This window comes from Zalophus californianus, chromosome 2, assembly GCF_009762305.2.
Source record: "Zalophus californianus isolate mZalCal1 chromosome 2, mZalCal1.pri.v2, whole genome shotgun sequence".
NCBI lineage: Eukaryota > Metazoa > Chordata > Mammalia > Carnivora > Otariidae > Zalophus > Zalophus californianus.
In genome coordinates, this window is record NC_045596.1 from 187,698,499 (window position 1) to 187,718,637 (window position 20,139).

The following is a 20,139-nucleotide window of genomic DNA, read 5'->3' on the forward strand; positions in this document are numbered from 1 at the left end:
GGTAGCCAGGCGGGGAGGAGGGCGGGGGGTGGGGGGATTTCCAGCCTCAGCTCTTCGCAGTTTCCTCTCCTTGTTTTGCTTTCGATCTGGACTGTTCTCAGGCAAGCCGGGGAGTAACTTTTAGTTTTGCTCCTGCGATTATTCAACTGACGGGCTTTCATTTCCATTTCACACACCCTAGCAACACTTAAACCTTGCGGAATTGTATTGGTAGTGTGAAAAAGCACACTGAGAGGTAACATTTTTCAAATAATAGTTGTGACTGTGCGTGTGTGTTTTTCTCGAGGGCATGTTTGTGAGGACTGGCGGGGATGTGTGTGTGCGCGCGTCCTGATGGTTTGACACAGTGTTTTGCAGACGGAAAATGCTGGGGTTCATAAATATTAATACCGGTTTTCGGAGGAACAGTCGGCGCTCTTAGGGATCATCCGATTTTAGGGGAAGCAGGTTCTGCTCCTGTTGCCGCTGCTGCTGAGGCAGCGAGGAGGAGGAGGAGGAGGAGGAGGAGGTAGAGGGAGGAGGAGGAGGAGGAGGAGGTTGGTGGAGGTTTAATTTCACTTTTGGATTTGCAGATGCGGAGAGGTGGCTCCATGGACACAGACCTGCTCTGTGTGATTCTGCGCCCCAGGTGTTGTGTGTGTGGGTGCAGGTCCGCTGGAGTCGGGCCTCCTTTTAAAACAGAATTGTCGGGTGCATGTGTGTGCGTGTTTACAGACGCCGTCGCCACCAGATCCGAAGCAGGGCAGCGGGTCCTTCTCGGTGTCCGGCGGCGGCGCCTCTCTCCGGGCAGCCCCAGCGTGAATAAGCAGGAGCCCGCCGTCCGCCCCGCTGCCTGCGCCCCGCGCCCCGGCCGGGAGAGGCGCCTCGCGCCGCGGCGAAAGGAAACTTGGTGGGGCGCCCCGCAGCGGTCCCAGGGCTCGCCGGCCCGCGGGACCGGGGGAGCGGCCGCGGGCGTGGGGTGCCAGCGGCCGGAGGCGGCGGGCGGGCTCCGAGCGGGGCTGGGCGCCGGGCCTGGCCGGCACGCCCGGCTTCCTGGGAGCTGGGCCGCTGCCGCCACCGCCGCTCCGGAGGGACGCGGCGTCCTCCTTCCCGCCGGCCAGCGTCCGGCCCGGCCCTGGGGCTTTGTCACTGCACTTGTCCAGGCGCGCGGGGGGGCTCCGGCGGCGCGTCTTGGGAGGGCGCCGCGCGGAGGGGGTCATCCGCCCCGGCCGCGGCCTAGCGCCGGGCGCCGCCGGGTCCCCGCAGGCGCCCCCGGGCCGGCCTGGCGCGCTGGGCCTGACCCGCCTCGGCTACGGAGCGGGCGAGGTGGGGGCGGGGAGCCTCCGGGGACCGAGCGGCGCCCTGCTGGCAGGCGTGGGGGCGGGCGTACCCTGGGGGTCCAGGGGCGCGGGCAGCGGCGGGGTGGGGACGCGAGTGCCCGCCCCGCGCCCTCCGACCCCGCTCTGGGCGCCGAGTGGCATTCGCCCGCCGGCCGAACGTGGTTGGTGCACAGCCGTGGCCGCCACTTCCTTTCCGCCTCGCCGGCCGGGCTCGCCCACCGAGCGCTGCCCGCCGCGGCCAATCGTGGCGCCCGCCCGCCCGCGGCCGCGCTCAGTACCCCGGCCTGGGGGCCGGTCCGCGAGAGGGGCTCGGGAAGCCTCCGCAAGTTCGGAGGGCCTCTGCATGTAACTGCATCCCCTCGCCAGGACGCGCCGGCATCTGTCTTTGGCCCCAGGTCTCGGTACGTTTGCCGCCCTACCCCCTTGCCCTGTTGGAGGGGGAGAAGGGAAGGAGGCTGGCAGCCCGAGCCGGGCGCAGAGACCGTGTTCCGGGCGCCAGGTGAGGCGCCCGGGTCCGTGGGTGTAGGCAGAAGCCTGGGGCATCAGCTGTAGGTGTGCCCCCTGGGGCCGGCACTCGGGGTGGCCACAGATTAGCGGCGCGGCGTTCGCTGGTTTGCAACCGCTGAGGGGAGTGTTTGGAACTTGGGGACATTTTACCCTCTCCTTCCCTCTTCTGCCTCCGCCCTCCAGTGCGGGCGGCGGGTAGTGCTCCCCGTTCCTGGTTACGGTATAAAAACGCAGAGTCTTCCTACAGGAGGAAAAGTGCTGGCATTTGCCTTCTGCTACTGGCCTCCCTGTTGCCGCGACTGGGTCTGCTTTTGATGAATGGCTAGGGAGGGTGGAGGATAGTTAGATTTCCTGTTGTGGATTTTCAGGAATCACCAAGGCTGCTGTCAAGCCTGCAGTCATTTATTAGTGTTCAGACCGATTGCAAATTGCACTGGAGCTTAGGAGCCTGCACTTTTTGGTGCTCGCAGGGCAGGTGCAGACAGGGGTCTGGTGACAGACTGAGCTCGAAAGGTGGATCGTCTTGATGTCAGATGCGCGCCCCCCTACCAGGACCTGGGGGGGGGGGGAATCCCTGTTTCACTTCAGGGGGGGGCACACAGATTCAGGATTCTTGAGTTTTCCCAACGCACCATCCTTCCTCTTTTGGAGGGGGAAGGGATCGAAATAGAAACCTAAAAAATTCTGGAAAAACGTGGCTTTTCTAAGGAAACTTCGGAGATGGAATACTTAGAAATTAAACGGGCATTTCTGCGGGGTAACCTCGGAACGTCTATTGACTGATAGATGGCAAAGTCCGGAATTTCGCTGTAATAAGTGAATGATTATAATTTATAACTCAGCCTGTTGTGTGAGAAGTTAGATTTTGGCCTCTTGGATTCAGGAGTTCTGTTCTGTGATGATTTGTAATTGCTTCCCAATATTAAACATTTATATACTTCATCCTCAGTGAGTTGTCTTTTTTCTTTTGATCTTCACAAGTTGAAGATAATTTTGCATACCTCAGACTTATTTACCTGTAAAAATGTCATCGTAATCAAAAGTGAGAGTTTGTAGTTAAACTGGAAGCAAATTATGGCAAAGAAATGGTTGTCCTAAGGTCCTGACAGCTCTAAGAACCATGGCCCCACTTTTTTCTCACTCTGCCTCCTGAAGTACTTATATTAGGCGGATGTTCAATATACGAAAGCTAGTTAAGGCTGTTAAACTCACAACTAGTAGTGGAACATTCGAGACTTCGGATATTTAACTTTTGATGGGCATCCATTGTTTCATGTTTGCAAGGACACTGTCCTTTTATTCGTAGGATTATCGACTATGAGCTCTGTTGTTTCTAGAACATTTTCACACAATTTCCTTTTGATAAAGAGCAGAACTCTAAATGGGGTATCTGGGACATGGTTCTGTTTTGTGCTTTATACCAAAAAGGGCGTAAAGCAGATGAAGGACCTTATTTATTCACTTAATAAATATTCCTGGGACATTCACTAGGCACCAGACACAGTGCTAGGCTCTGTGGGTTCAACTGGGAACAGGAAAACAACTTCCTTACCCTCTGGGGAAATTGTATTTTAGTGGGTCAGCTGGTAATACACAACCGAAAGATAAATAACAGTGATTACCGTTTGGGGGTTAGTTCTATGGAAGGTGATAACAGTACTTTAAGTGCCTGTCTGGTAGGGTTGCTTTGGGGAACAGACGAGATCCTGCGTATGAAGGAAGGTTGTATGAGTTATAGCAATCTACAAATATGTAAGGCATTACCTTTCAGAATTCTGTCATTATTATTAATGTGAAAAAGCCAGGAAATTGGGACTGTGGATTGAACACTGACTTTCTCTTAGAGAATTTGCAGCAAAAAGGGATTTACTTCTGAGAGTATGTGGATAATGGCAAGGAATTAAACACAGAATAGCTGTTTTATGTAAAGCATCAAAGAATTTAACAGTGAAGTATAATATTGTCAGTGAATTTTTTCCTGTCAGAAGAGAAGTTAGATGGTATCCATGGAGACCAAATGATATGGAAATAACAGTGATACCAACGTATTCTCTCTCTTTCTCTGTCTCTCTCTATATAAACATCTTTTCAGGCTCAGTGTGCTTTAGTCTGAAATTTCTTTACCATTGCATCATTATGTTTATTACAGGTATGCCCCAAGCTGATTTTAGTATTTTGCTATAACATCTTTAAGGAAATTCGGTTAACTTTAATTTATTGAATGCTTACTGTATGCCCAACACTACGTATGTGAAAATAAATATAATGAACAGTATATTTTTCGTAAAATATAACATCTAAAAGTACATAAAGTAATATATAAACAGAATGTAAATTGCTGTGAAGTGTCAGTTTTATTAATAAAATCATTCCCCCATGGGTTAGGAGATCAGGGCTTTCTGACATGTCCTGCTTTTGTCCTGAATGTGATCAATATTGGGTGCACGATGTCTGCCCAAGGCAGCGTTGAGGGATGGCCCTTAAGGAAGTGGCTGGTGGGAATGGAAGTGAGGAAGTTTGAATAAATCTTGATTTTTCAGCAAAGATTGATAAATTATCTATAGGTTCCAGATTTCAGCGGGAAGCCAATGTTTTGCGTAATATACCAGATGAAATACACCAGCAGCAAATCCAGCCCTTTGGCACCTGATGCCAGGCCCTAGCCTGTCCTGAGGACTCTGCCAGGCCCTGCGCGCTACAGGCAGCAGGCCTCTATCTTCCGGTATTTTACCTTCAAGCCTCCTTTTTCAACGATTTTCCTCCTCACCAGCTCCATCTTTTGACAGACTGTCCCTGAAATAAATGGTGTTTAGTTAGGAAGACTCTGATGCCTGTTTTTGCTATGAGAATTGCAGAAGACTTCTTGGCACAACTCCCGATTGACCTAGGAGAAATAGCATCCTCAAATCTGGTTGATCTAATTCTGGCCCAAAGTAGAGAAACCTGACGTTTTAGATCCCGGGCAGCCTTTTTGTTAGATAAACTCATAGTCCCCTTAGGCCTTCTGAGTTCTGAATCTAGCCCAGGACCCCTGCCGGCAGCAGGAACTTTTGAGTTCTGCTGGGGATCCAGGGATCCCAGGATGTGAACCATTGTAGTAACCCAGGCGCTTATTTTACTGAATGAACACAAACATGTACCCTTCTATCTCTAATTTTTTAAATGCTTGTTGACACCCAGCTGTGTTCAAGGCTCTGTGTAGTGCAAGGTGTGTGAACTCAAGTGTCCAGGGGCCTGGAGTTGACTTGCAGCCCTTTCGTTAACTCTCCCAGTCTCTTCTCCTTTTGGCACCTTAGTTTTCACATCTGTAAAATGGGGCTGTGTGGTTCTGTTACCTGTGGGGTATGGGGCTCCTGTGCATCTCAGCATCACCTGGGAGGGAAGGGGCTTTTAGAAGCCACAAAGAACTTTTAGGTTTAAGACTGTCTACAATGCCTTCCTCTCCTTGATTCTTTTAACCCAAAGAACCCCCACCCCCACCCTCGTAGCAAGCCTCTGTTATCCACCAGGGCCTCCTGGATCCCTGTCCCTCAGATGCGTGGGCCAGAGCGAAGGCAGAGAACCACTGAATCATGATTAGGATCTCTTCTCAGGGCCAGATCATTTATTTTTGTATTGTCTCAGGCCATGCTATGCAGACCTGTTTTCCACATTTTATTTGAGTAGGGAATCCGTGGTCACTCTCCGTCGGCTCTGTTCATGTTGACCTTGCTTGTCATATGAAAGTGATATTAGTGTGATGATTGTGATCCTTTGAATTTTCCATTCTGAAGAGGCAAGAAGGACTTTGCTTTATGGGTACGTCTCTTGGTCTAGGAAGGCCATCAAGAGTTACGGGTTTGTTTTTTGTGTGTTTCTGTTTCAGCTCATATTCCCCTTTATCAGTGTAGTATTCAGCTCCGATAAACAAGAGAAAACTGGAGTCGAGCATTGTCCCCATTTTTATGGGAAATAAAGCTTGTGCAGTTCTCTCTGATGAGGGATTCTGAGCATGTTTATCTCAAGGGCAAGGCCAATGTCGTTCAACAAAATATCTTCATTTAGGTTTTTTTGTGTGATAAAGTTCTGTCTAATTTTCATTAAACCAATATTTTTGGGAGTCAAGTACTTGCTAAGTAATTTTCATAAATAATTTCTCTTCAGGCACACTTAGCAATCTGTTGCTACACTTGCACACCCAGTGTGATGGAAGGAAAGATGAGCTTCCAATTTAATTTGTTGTTATTGAGCTTATAAATGTCAGGTTTGTGTAGGATCTAAAGAAATGTTTTATAGATAGAATACACTGTCCTGGCCCCATAATCTTAGAATCCTGCTGACTTTCCCATTTCATGAGGTTGACATTTTGACTGAGAAGAGACTGCATACAAATTGCTTTTTTTCAAGTAATATCTACTGTGTTATTTTTGAAGAGAGCTTTTTTGTTCTCCTTACCCTAGAATTATTGAACAGGATGAGAAGAATTACAGTGGTGAGAAGAGTGTCTCAACACCTGGATAGGGTGTTAGTGGGTCCGCGGATGGGTGGGGTAAGAGTGGGAAGGGCACTGGAAGGTGACACTTTTGGGGGCTGAAACGATGAAAAAAGAGAATAAAGCGTAGGGTAGAATAGTGCCTACTGAACTCTGGAGTGGGAGGGAGAGAGAAGAGGGAATCAGGCAGGTGGATTTTCTGTCTCATTAACAAATACCACTGAAGGAATTTCGGGGTGGCAGGGAGCAAGTTGGTAGTTAATTGATGGGAACTCAAGGTCAAGTTGAAATACTAGAGGACCCCCCATTTCCGACTTTGGAATTAAGCCTTTTTATCCTGCCGGAGGTAAAGTCTGATGGGAAAACCACTAGGCATCAGCCAACTTGAGGCAAGTGAACAGGAGGTTGTGGGTAGTTATTCCTTAAGCATGGCTGAAGCCTTTCAAGGTAGGCATGCCCGGGGCTGGAGCAGATGGAGGAATTGCTGCTCCGACTTAAGGCCTCAGACTTGGTCCAGAATGGCCTTTGGAGGCAACCATGGGCTCCGAAAGGAAGATACATGGCGATACAAATTTTTAGAAATATTGTAATCGCTCTCTTAGACCCATGCTGGTCTTCCTCTTAGACCCATGCTGGTCCTCTGGGCTGCTGTTTTATTTTTGTCAGGTTGTAGGGGGTGACTAGGAATCAGGAAAGCAGAATGGGCTGATTCCGTGTTCCTCTAAAGAACAGGTGGCAAAGTTAAGGCAGAGCCCGACATGCCATCACTGGGTCCCGCAGGTCACCGATGGTGAAACTAGTTGGGGTTTTATGTTGAAAGAAACCCTCTGGGGTGCAATTTGGTGTTAGAGACTCAAAGTCTTAAAAATGTTAAACCCTCAGTCCCAGTAATCTCACTTCTAGGAACGTACTCATGTGAAATAACCGGAGATGGGACAAGGATTTATTTGTGAAGATGTTTATCGAATTAGCTTTTGTTATAGTGCAAATTTGGAAACAATCTAAATACCCACAATGGGAACACATGTAAATGAACTCTGGCACAGCCAGATGATGAGGATGGATAGCTAATAAAATTCATGCTTTTGCATTTAATGATGGAAAAGTGCTTGTGATGTATGTTGAGTGGAGGAAAAGAGATACTTAATTGTGACCTTAATTTTATTTTAGAAATGTGCGTGTATTCGTATATACATCATTAAAGAAAAAACTGGCAGAGAACATTTGAATGGTGCGATCGAGGGTGTTTGGCTTCCCCCCCCCCTCTTGAAACACTTGCATTTTCCATATTAATATAGCAGTACAGTTCCTTTTATAACCAGAAAAATATTCTCAGGATAACTCTGAAGTGTCCCCTCTGGCCTTACCTTGATAAATGTTAAGATCAGGACATTGCTGAGGAGGATGCTGTAGGTGGATGTGGCCTTTTTTTTTTTTTTTTTTAAGTAGGCTCCACACCGCAGCATGGAGCCCAACGCAGGGCTTGAACTCACAACCCTGAGCCCAAGACGTGAGCTGAAATCAAGAGTCAGATGCTTAACCGACTGAGCCACCCAGAGACCCTTGGATGTGGTCATTCTTGAGCTCTTTCTGCCTTGATGTATGGAGCCAGGATCTAGAATCTGGGCTTTCCCAGCTAGTGCTGAGAGATGCCCTTGTCCCTATTCAGCTACTTGAAGCTACTGAGATTGAGGGCTCCTTGGTGAGGGTGGGACACACTGTTTTGCCAAAAACTGTGTGGGGGTGGTCACAAATGTTACCCCACTTCACAGATACCTCCTTTATGTATGTGAAACCACAGAAACAAGACACTGGAGTAGGAGAAAAGAGTTCTTTATCGACCATTATGGCCAGGTCAACAGCCAGAGTGATGTTGCAGCCGCGGACACCCATTCCCAGACCCTCAGGTGATGCTGTGAAAACAGGTGGAACATGGGTGTGGGCTATGCTCTGTAGATGACATCGAGCAACCCAAGGGAGAAACAGAGAAGGAGAAAAAAAAAAAACCCCATCTTTGCTCCTGTGAGAGTGGATGGAAAGGATTCAGGGTTCTCATCCCAAACTTTTGGAACATGAGGCTTTTTCTAGAAGTATTCCTAAGATTTGGGCTTTGTGGCTTTTGAAATGTCCATGCTTAGAGACAGGTCTTCCTGGCACCCTGGGAGCTTAACCCAGGGACCTAGTCACGGCTATAACCGGTTGGCCCCCTGGAATGGATAAGAGTATAATTATCCTCTTGGATCAGAGCAATTAATTTAGACAAATGGCTACAGATCCAATTCTTACGGCACAGTGAAGAATAAAATGTTGCTAGGGGAACTGAATGCAGACGTGTCCTACCTTTATGTCATATACATTCTCTCTATTGTATACATTCCTGGGTCTCGGGTGGTTAGAGAGTCTCATAGGAGCACTGAGGAATCCAGCGAAGTTTTATTTCTTCACACAACCTTTACTGGAGAATGACTTAGTGTGACTCCATCAGAGTGTGGCCTAAGATTTTTCACAACTGCAGAAACCTCCAGAATCCCTGATTTGTATCTGAAAAAAAAATTAGAATAGTTTTGATCCGTTTGTAGATCCTGGAGACATTTTTGGATTGTTATGAGCTAGTATTGGCTATAACCAGAGGCAGAGGCAAAGTACCAAAGCATAGCTTTAAAAAAAAAAAAAAAAATACTGATTAGGACAACACTGTCCAGTACAAATAAAACATGAGCCGCATGCATAATCTTTAATTTTCTAGGAGCCACATTAGGAAAGTAAAAAGAAAGCGGAAAAATGAATTTTAATATTTTATATAGCTCAGTATGTCCAAAATATTATCATTTCAACATGTGATTCATATGAAAATACTGATGAGGTCATTTACATTCTTTTTTCGTACCGAATCTTCAAGATCCAATGTGTCTTTTATGCCCGGAGCACATCTGAATTCAGCCTGACCACATTTTCAAGAGTACAATGGCCACAGATGGCTGCCATGTTAGTTGTGGTCCAGGATTAGGACATGAAGAAAAGTATGGGGGAAAGTTGTCATCCGAGGACTGAACCTAACAGGACTGAGGGAAAGCAGACGTGAGTGGTCATTTCGGTGATGCGGACATTCGGTGATAACTGCATGCCCCTCCCCACCTCCCCAGACAAACCTCACCTTGATCTCTTCAGCCTAAGATACCAAAATGCTCTGGATTTCTTTAGAAGCAACACACTGCATGTGCCATTGCTTTGGTGATCAGCCTCAAACATCTTGAACCTTTTCTGGCGCCTTGAAACTGTTAAGAAAAGTGTTGATTCCTTGGGTTTTTCCATTTATAACACCTACATGGCAAGGGATTTGTGAGCTAGGCTGGTGTTGTATTCCTTTGCATTCCCCACCAGTACTTGATAAGCAGTAAGAACTAAATAAATATTTGTTGATCTGATTTTCAGCCCTGAAGCAAAGTTTAGCTCCAGAAGGCTGAATTCCAGTTCAGGATGGATGGCACAGATCTGTGTTGGGTTAGACACCTAATGGTATATGTACTGGGCACGTAAACATTGAGATTTGTCGCTTTGCGTTAGGATTTGTCATTTTGTATTAGGGGTTCAACATCCAGAAGGGGAAAAATTGTTTTCTTTTTTTCTTCTCCTTTGTACCTAGGACTTTAAAACAATCTTACCAGCCCCTTTCTCTGACATTTAAGTTCCAATGAGTATACTAATGCCTCCCTGTACATATAGATAAGCTATAGTCACCGATAAACCCGAGATACATATTTGGGAGCTGCTACTTTCTTGGTGGGTTAGTTATTGACAATAACTTTATTATTAACAAACACTTAGCCATGACGTATAAGCAGTGAAAGTCTTTTAAAATCAAGTACAATATTTTACAGTTTCCTCCATTTGTTCTCTCTGAGTATAATTGTTGGGTTGAAGCAACAGACTTCTCCACAGAGCCAAGGCAATTTATTTTTACTGAAGCCTACCTAAGAACTGCTTAGGTAGCTTTTCTCCACGAGATTAAATACGACCTTCACTGAATCATGTTTTAGCAGGGCCAGCAGCTAGAAAAATAAAGACTAAACCAAACCTCTAGCATAGAAATTCCCAGCTGCTCAGGGGGTCAGAGCTTTCCTGATTGCTTTCTACCAATGAAAACACTGCAGATGAGTTTTAAGTGAATTCTCGTAGGTTTGGGGATTTGCAACTGACAGAAGAACAGGAAAGTATAATCTCACTTTAAAATAGTAATCCTAAAGGTAAATCTTTATTGACTCTTTTTGGGGAATGTTGGGATTTTGTTCATATGGGAAAACTTAACTCCTGTGCACTGTTCAGCTGACCTTGGAAGGTAAGGTCCTCAGGATGGAATGGAGACAGAGGAGCTGGACATGAAGCTCTTGCCCCAAAAGGGCACTGTGGGCTTGTGGGGTGTTCTGGGTATTCCCAGGGACCAACACAGATGGCATTGCTCCCCTTTCTTCTCTCTGTTATAAAATGAAAGTATAAATGGGGAGCCTGCCAAGGAGGCCCCAGTAGGGAATGTAGATAGATGAACTGCATTTCCACTTCTGGGTGTGGTCATACTGGTGAGTCGAGAAGTCAGGATGAATTTACAATATTGTTGGGGAGGATGTGCCACTCTTACAGGTGCTTTTCATACATTAAGACTTAAAAAACTTTTTTTTTAATTTCTTTAAAGTCAGGTTGCAATTTGGGTTGAGTCCTTCAACTGGAACAGTGGACTGTTTTGATCATTCGTTCATTCAATTAGGTGTTTCCCCAGTGCTAACTACATGGAGAGGGAGGTACAAAAAGGTAAAAAGGTATTGAGCTTGGATTTGAGTTAGCGGGGTACAGGATCTGCGCTCCCAGCTACAAGGATATGACTGCAAGGTTATCACTAAATTGAACGGCTACGTAAAACAATCGAGCCGCTGGGCAGGTACGACCCCTGTTCCGGAAGTGCTGTTAGATAAGGGTGAAGACCCTCTAGAGGTCTTCATGGGCCACGTGGCCTTGTCTCAGAGCCTACGGGAAGCAAGAGTACTAACACGACACCTTTTTGGCTGGGTGTATACATTTTAATTCCTAAAAGACAGATCCTTAATAAATTATATAACCTACTGCTTTGCCGTCGCCGTTGTTTCTCGACAGGTCTTCCGCATTTAGTCTGGCATGTAGAATTCAACTGTTGCTTGGTCTCTTTTATCATTCAGGAAACCCATGTGGGTAAGTCCTGCTCATTATCTCTGCTCTCGACTTCCCTTTCCCTCAAGGTAGGCACTGTAACTAGCAGAGCTGCTGATAAATTTTACTGCTCCCATCCCTCCCCAGACGTTGGTGCTGGGAGAAGCTAACCCTTTGCATGTCCAGGAGAGGCTTTCTCCCAACTTGGTTCGAGGTGTCATCACCATGAACAGGAAATTGGCCCTTACTTCATTTTTGAAAATCCTCATTTTCCGTCCCTTCCCTCTTTTGCTCTCGTTCTTTGTGTGTGCGCGTGCACGTGCCCCTACGCGTGCGCACACGTGTATTTGGCTAGTGAATGCTTCAAGTTGCCTGGAAGCAAAGAATAACTATCATCCATAACAGGGCTGAAGGAAGGGGTGGAAGTAGCAGTGAATCCATCAGTGCCTGTCTGCTTATTTTTTTTTTTTATTGTGGTAAAAGTGACATGACACGAAATTTACCATTATAAACATCTTTAAGTGCGTAATCTGGTGGCGTTAAGTGCGTTGACAACGTTGTGCGTCCCTCACTGCTCTCCACCCCAGAATGGACTTATCATGCCAAACATGATAAGTCAAACAGAAACTCTGTACCTACTAAACCATAACCCCGCTGCCCTCAACCCCTGGCAACAACGGTTCTGCTGTCTATGAACTTGGATTACGCTAGCCGCCTCATGTAAGTGGAATCATACAATAATTGTACCTTTGTGTCTGTCTTCTTTTTTCACTTCGCAGAACGCTTTCCAGGTTCATCCCTGTTGTAGCAAGTGCCAGAACTTCATTCCTTTTTAAGCCTGAATAGTATTCCCCCATTTTGTTCATCCATGCACCTGTTGATGGTCACTTGGGTTATTATGACCATCTAGCTATTGTGAAGAGTGTGGATCATATAATTCCATGTTTTAAAATTTTGAGAAACTACCAGACTTTCTCATGGTGGCTACATCATTTTGCATCCTTCTAGGAATGCATGAAAGTTCCAGTTTCTCCACATCCTGGCCAACATTTGTTATTTTCTGTTTTTCAGGTTTTTTTTTTTTTTTTTTTTGATACTAGTCCTCCTAATGGGTGTGAAGGTAGTATCTCATTGTAGCTTTTTTTTTTAAAGATTTTATTTATTTATTTGAGAGAGACAGAGAGCCCGAATGATAGGGAGTGGCAGAGGGAGAGGGAGAAGCAGGCTCCCCACTGAGCATGGAGCCCGATGTGGGGCTCGATCCCACATGACCTGAGCCAAAGGCAGATGCTTAACTGCTTAACCGACTGAGCCGCCCAGGCGCCCCTCTCATTGTGCTTTTGATTTGCATTTCTCTGACAGCTGGTGATGTTCTTGTCCATTTGTATATTTCCTTTGGAAAATGTCTGTTCAGATCTTTTGCCCATTTTTGATTTGGTTATTTGGGGTTTTTTGTTGCTGAGTTGTAGGATTATGTCATTCTTTTCTGTGGGTTCCCTAGTGACGTGCTAGATGGTCTGAAAAGCTAACAATGATCCCCCCTCATATAGTATGTGTAGCATGGGGCACAAAATCATTTATAACATTTTGCAATGCAAAGTTGATAAAGCGCATGATAAGTTACATTGCATGAAGTAAATCAGGGTGGATTGGTAAACGGGATCAGATAAAAGTATTTAATCTTCTCAGAATACTAGAATTGGAAGTTTCCTTAGAGATTACAGTCTGCTGCTTCAGTTTTTTAGCTGGAGACATCAAATGACCTGCCCAGGATCTTGTGGCCAGATGACGTACTCAGTATGTTGTGTTGAACTCTGTAGTAAAGAATTAACTTTTTTTGGTGTTGTGTTTTCAATTTTAAAATTTCTGGTATGAGGAAACACATAGCAGTGCTTGAATACGGTAATGAATTAATTTGTAGTGGGCTGTTCATATGGTGCTAATGAAAAAGACCCTCAGGTTCATCACCATTGTGGAATTAGGATAAAAGTGAGTAAAAGCAGCCTGAGAATAACACTTGGGGCATGAGCATTTAAACAGAATACATCCAGTAATGGCTTAATACTACTACTTGCGTGGATGAAAAAAATTTATTGCTGTAATAACAGACCTGTAAAGTAAAATGAAAGCATTTGTGTATTTATTGTGAATTATCGACCAAATGAGGAACCATTTATTTGTTCTTATGCGAGCTGTAGGAGATGAGGAAATTCAGTGAAATATCACAAATGTACAGCAGCAAATTTACTCTTGGTTTGCTTTTATGTCGTGCTCAGATTTTTCATTTCACTTGATCCTTTTGCAGAGTTGGTCTTTATTAAATCATACGGCCTAGCAAGATAACATATGGATTGTAACTAAGAGCAAGTTGTGACTAATTGGGAAGAAGATACATAATGTCTCTGACATATGGCGGAGGGAGGGAACTTTATATTCCCTTCAGGTTGGGGGCCCAGGCTTTCAAAAGAGTCCTCAAAATTTGCCTCAAGGACTAGGAAAACAAATATGATCCTGATGAAATGAAGTTGAAGACTCCTTTCTGCAAGCACACATTTTAAATGAAACTCTCAGGAGAATTAATTCCTTCAACACACCTTTTTGAACAGTGTGTGCGAAGCCTGGTGCTTGTGGAGACGTCAAGTTGACAATTTCATGTTCTCAAAGAGCTTATCATTTACTCAGAGAGACAGGCGATAGAAAACCATCTGTCGTAATGAAAAGAATGAAATGTGTGCTTAATAAAAGCACAGCAAGCCAAAGGATCTGTGTCTTTGCCCAGAGAAATGGGGGTGTGCTTCGCCCTGGACTTCACACCTGCCACAGGAGGATGGTCGTGGCCATTGGTGGCAAACAGGTGAGCAGGGCGTCTTTGGTTGAGGGAACAGTCAGAGCAAACAAAAGATGGGCTGAAGATTCCTTCCACTCTTGGCGCGTGGAGAATTGTCTGGTGGGGCAGGAGTGGATGGATCACGGGAGTGACTGGGTCGGTCCGGGGGACCACAGCCACCTCAAGGCATGTGCCCATAAGGAAACGCTTTGTTTTGAGCATAGAGCAAGTTTTCTGGGGAGGGTGGGGTGGTGGTGACTGGGGATTTGGAACGTTGTCCCCTTACATTTTAGAGAGTGCTAGATGATGGCTGTTGGCCAGGTGTGGCAGGGCTGTGAGCCTGCCACATTTGAGAGGAGGTGGAAGGGGGTGTGCGTTCGTCGTTTCTACGCACGATGGGCATTGCAGAAAGGACCAGATTGTGCTTTTGATGAGAACCAGGCCTGCCTTTGAGGTGCTTTCGTAGGTTCCCAAGAGGAAGTAATGCACAGGTATAAAAATATTTTTTTGTGCTTTCTTTTGTTTGCTTTGATCTGGTTTATAAAGAGAGTGAAGTGATTATGAATAGGTTTACAGTAGACAGTTGTCCTTAATACGGATGAGAAAGCCAAGTTAGAGAACCAAGAGAGTGGATGGCAGGGTGCCCCAAAACAGTGCTTTAGCATAGCAGAAATTTTCAGGCTAGGGTGTCCTGTTTGCTTCAAGAGTGATGGGGATCTCGCTCTCCCCTCGGGAGTGAGACTGGCAGTTCGTGGTTGGGTTAGGCCGCTCCTCCCCGCCCGGGCATGAGGTATGCTTGCTCACATTCTCTGAGTTATGCCCCCTGAAGGCCATGCGAGGGCTGGTTCGTGGATCGTTAGGGTCAAGCCCAAACTACAGGGACTCCAGAAGCCCAGAGGAAACTTGACGACATTGGCTCTGCCATGCTGAGGCTCCTTCCCATCTGCGTTCCCTCAGCAGGGCTGAAGTCAAAATGGTACCACCATCGGGTGTGGAGGCCATGTCAGCCTGGCTGACTGGCTGGGCTGCCTTGATAGCATGTAAGGGATATTTGCTGGGCTCTCCAGTTCCCTGTAGGGCTGAGGTTTGAAGATCTCATTCAAAGACCCTAGCTTTTTCTGGGTTATATTTCATTATATCACATTCTACATCTATTATTAATGACTGCCTGTGTTCCTCAGGGCTCAGCAAAATGACTTGCATATACCCAATACTCAACAAATGTTGGCTGCCTTAAATTATAATGATTGGCCTAGTTCTCCGTTTATTTCCTGTCCAGACATGGGCCCATCTGTAGTACCTTAGAGCTAATAGGACTCATGTGCTGTGTTGCCTAGTAAGGAACAGGACCAGACGGCAGGTGGAGAGCACATCAGCCATGTTTGTATGCGCCCTGGGGTGTATCGGGGTGTTTCCCCTCATCAGTCAACAGGGACCTTTGTTAAGGTGCAAGGACAAATGGCTGTCTATTAATTAGCTCTGCCACTTCTGTCCCCAGGGCACAGCTTCTCCCTGTTGCTGATGGTTCAAACCTGCCATGCACACTTCCTCCCTCCTGCCTTTATTTGTTATTCTCCCTTTTGTCTGGAATGTTCTTCCTTGCTTTACACCTGAGGATCCCTTACCTCTCCGGGCCCAGGTCAGATGCCCCCTCTTCTTGGAAGCCTTCCAGAGTTAGCTCTTCTGGGATTTTACACAATACAGTACAACTCCCCCAAAATGCCTCGCAAAAAATTTCACCTATATAAAACTCAGGGTCACACTATTGTGAAGCTAATGGAATGGTGTTGGGGGCAGGGGAGTCTGATGCGGAGAAGGAACCACGACCCAGTGGTGTTGAATGCCCTGTTCAGTTATCACAAGCTCTGTTAGATCCTGAAGTGCATCATCGAAAGTTTTACCGTCCTCATTTTTTTTTCTCTAGTGTTACCTGCAGGACAAGATACCTCATTTTGGAGTTGTTTGCTTATGTGCCTGGGTCCATCATTGCAGGGTCAATGCTGAGGACGGAGATCACGTCCCAATTTCCCTTGTGCTGCCGCCCCACCCCCCGCCAAAGTTTGTCACTGTGCTTGGCACATGGGGCCTTTTACACTACCTGGCTCAATAAGATTTTTTGAATGAAAAGTTGAGTAAATGTAATTCAGAAGTTTGTTAACACACTAAGCTCAATTCATCTGGAAAATATTATGAAAGTAGTAAAATTATTCTTTTTTAGGTTGCATGCTTCTTGTAATCATTAACCCTCCACACACTTGTTTATCACTTATTCATAATAAGTTCTTTCCATCACAACATGGATGATAGTTCCTATCATCTGCTTTTTCCTCCCCGCCCCCTGCCCACCGTGGAGGGATCCATCCACTTCCTTCTCGTTGGTTTGCATCCCTCTCGGGGAGCTTCCCTGGTGTAATCTGAAATTGGCCTCTCTACTAAGAGGGCAGAGAGAGATGGAGAAAGGAGCAGGCCAATCCTGGTTGGTCGGTGGCAGTTTTAATAAGCAAAGGGAACTTGCATAGGAAGGTTGTCTTGGAGGCAGCAAGACAATTGGCTCTCTGCACCCGCCCGCCAAACCTTACACGTTTCTATGGAGGCCCTGGGTTCAGTCACATACACGGTGCAGGTGTCCTCAACATTACATCGCTGTCTCAAGGCTGTGACCTTGGAGGAGCCTCTGGGAGCAGGAAAGGCAAGGAGAATGCACATTCCAAGGACAGGGGATGGGGCGAGGAGCATCCTATTGCTGGGGTCCAGCTCACAGTTCAGCCGGCAGTTCCGTCTCTCCTGTGACCTTCTCCAACACTTATCAGTAAACAGTTACTACATATGGTTATTTGCAAGGCACTGTGCTTGATATCTGGGGAGGTTTAGAGATGAATAAGATGAGATTCCTGCGCACAAGGACTTTATACAGAGATATGCCTGTTTTCAAATTCACGGAGCTGTGAGCTTTGGGAGGAATCAGCGGGTGGGATATGAATTCGGGAAGGTGGGACAGGCTGAGTTATGGCTCAGAGGTTATTCAGGGGGCCTTTTGGAGCTGCTGGAGGATGTTGCACCGGGTCATATAATAATAAACAGAAGAAGAAGGAGAAGACGAGAAAGAAGAAGTAACCTTTATTAAGAGCTTACCGACTGAGGGGACAACTCAAAGGAAATCTTCAAAGGAAAAATGGCCCCCAGGGAGACTTCAGGCACAGCCTGTGGATGGGGACTGAGGGAGGGAAGCATTTATTCTCGTCGAGGGGGAAAGATAGACAGTTGCCTTCAAAGTCAACCTTTTTCAGAGCAAATTCTTTTCAGGCAACTGTTTTTCAGGATGGCATGGGTTTTCAACTTAGTCTGCCATCAGTGGATTTAAAATCAGATGACAATAAACGATTTTGTCATCTGATGCAGACAGATTTTCTTAGAAGGTTCCGGGATGCTGGCCCTGCTGAGAATCCCTGTGACTTGCCTTTTCAAACCTCAGCCTTGAAAGCATTGCCCTCTCTTCTTTCCTTGTGTGCCCTTGTCTTTTCTGTATCCCCAGTGGGACAAAACACGCCCACTGGCGGTCTGCAGAGTGTACCAAGGACTTGTGTGATAGCAACAGTTCGGGGACTTCAGGTCCTTTCTGTCTCCTGCCATGCTCCTCCTCCCCAAGCAAGTGTGTGCGTGGCTCACTCACCCACTTCGTTGTCCACACTTTTCTGACACGCACCATCTTCTTGAACATCTTCCCTACTTTCCTGGCATACTTGAGGACCAAGATGTCTTTTCTGGGCTTTCGTTCTGCTGACTTAGACGGGGGGCCCCAGGGACACCAGCCTATTCGTGGAAAGAGGGACAGTCTTAAGTGAACTCTTCGCTTAACTCCCCAAAGAAGCCTTGCCTTTCAGAGTGCTTTACTTCTGTACTGCAAAGGCAGTGCTCAGAGGACATGCTGATTAAGGGAAAATTAGGGTCGCTTGTTTTCCTGTTTTCCATATGGAAAGAAGGTTTGAACGTGCAGGATGAGCCTGAGTCCATATGCTTGGAAATCTGTCCATGATTCTTGCTTTGCTGAATTGCAGAATCAATGCCATCTAGGTACTGGGGTCTGGGCCCAAACACACCCAGAAGTCACAGCGTGATTTCTGCCCTTTGAGGTCCTCATTGCCTTCTATGAATTCTTCTGGAAAATACTTGGAAAAGGTGATGGATTTAAAAATGCTCTTAGATGTTCATAATTTAGATGTGTCTGGGGAGTAATTTATCTGTGCTACGGCATAGAACTTTCTTACCTTCTTTTTTTAAGAAAGAATATTACCTTTGCATGATAATTGTAGATTTTTTTTTTTAAAGAAAGCATGTTTCACTCAGGCTTATTTAAATCTCTTGGGAAACATTCCTAGAAGTGATGTGGCTGGGTCAAAGGTTGTCATTTAAAATTTTTAATACCAGCACGCCTGGGTGGCTCAGTCGGTTAAGCATCTGCCTTCGGCTCAGGTCATGATCCCAGGGTCCTCGGATCGAGTCCCGAATCGGGCTCCCTGCTCAGCAGGGAGCCTGTTTCTCCCTCTGCCTGCCGATCCCCCCGATTGTGCTCTCTCTCCGATAAATAAATAAAATCTTTAAAAAAATAAATAAAATAAAATTTTTGATACCTATGGCCCAACTGCTATCTGGAAAATTTGTACCTTTTTATACTATAACCCATGCATGATAGAAAGAGCTGTTGTAGATGTTTTACATGTTTCCTCATCTCTAATCCTTGCAAAGGCCTGTGAGGACAGATAGGGTGAGTAACCTGCCCAAGGTCACACAGCTCAGAACAGATAGAGCTAGAGTTGGGAACGAGGCATCTCGGCCAGACTCCATATTGCACACTCTTGCCTTTTCTGCTCTGTTACCTCCATGGCAGCTGGGGGGGAGGGGGGCGGGGAGAAAATGAACGAACTCATGCTGTGATGAGACTCTTCCAGCCTCCTATGAGTCCCTAGGTATGGATTTAATCTCCTTCGCCCTCATTCTAATGCGGCAGATTGGATAGGTGCAGAATGTTTTCCCTGAACCAAAACCTTTGGTCTGTGCATTCTTAATGAAACTGGGTAATTCAGAAATAGTCACTTTTAGGAAGGAAGCACCAGGCCTTTCCTCATTTCTCGCCTGCCTCGTTCTGCAGCCTGCAGGCTAAAAACAGGGCCAGGGCAGCATTAAATCTTGTTCCCTGACGACCCCTCTTCGTGCCTCTGTCATCACGTGGTTGCCGGCAGCACCCGACGGGCAGTTGTCAGGTAGAGGGGGGAAGGTTCTACAGAGTTTTGTTTAGGGACGTCAGCTTTTAAACCCCTGCTTATCTCTGCTGCTGGATCTGGTGTGATAGATCACACACCCCAAAAAGTGTTTTCATCAGCGCAGCCCTGGGGTCATACAGGGTCAGACGGCTCCCATTTTAGAAAAAGCCCCAGACAGCTCACTTATCTCCTTGTTCAATCCTTGTTTGTGGGTAATTTGTATTCTTAATTGTACCTCCCTCAGAACAAAGACCAAATGAAACAAAGTGTTGGAGAGTGCTACAGCTCTGGCTCTGTGTTTTCTGTTTTTGTTTTTGTTTTTTTAAGATTTTTTTCTTTTTTAAATTCATTTATTTGACAGAGAGACAGAGAGAGAGAGAGCACACAAGCCGGGGGGGGGGGGGGCAGCAGTCAGAGGTAGAAGCAGGCTTCCCTCGGAGCAGGGAGCCTGATGTGGGGCTCCATCCCAGGACCCCGGGATCATGACTTGAGCCGAAGGCAGACGCTTAACCGACTGAGCCACCCAGGCGCCCCTCTGTGTTTTCTTTCTGATCTTCCAAGCTCTGGGTGACTGACTTGAAG

The 20,139-nt window shown here is 46.4% G+C and overlaps 1 protein-coding gene across 3 annotated transcripts in view; it reads left to right on the forward strand.

The window, feature by feature from the left end:
* Positions 1-31: 31 nt before the first annotated feature.
* IRF2 (interferon regulatory factor 2) overlaps positions 32-20,139 on the forward strand; it is an 80,301-nt gene continuing 60,193 nt past the window's right edge. The window contains exon 1 of one of the 3 annotated variants that reach the window (XM_027598064.2): positions 32-235. The gene's annotated coding sequence lies outside the window, so the exon portion shown is untranslated. Of the gene's footprint in view, positions 236-568; positions 629-1,454; positions 1,721-20,139 lie in introns of those variants that run through there. The other 2 variants (XM_027598065.2, XM_027598066.2) reach the window with 2 other exon arrangements.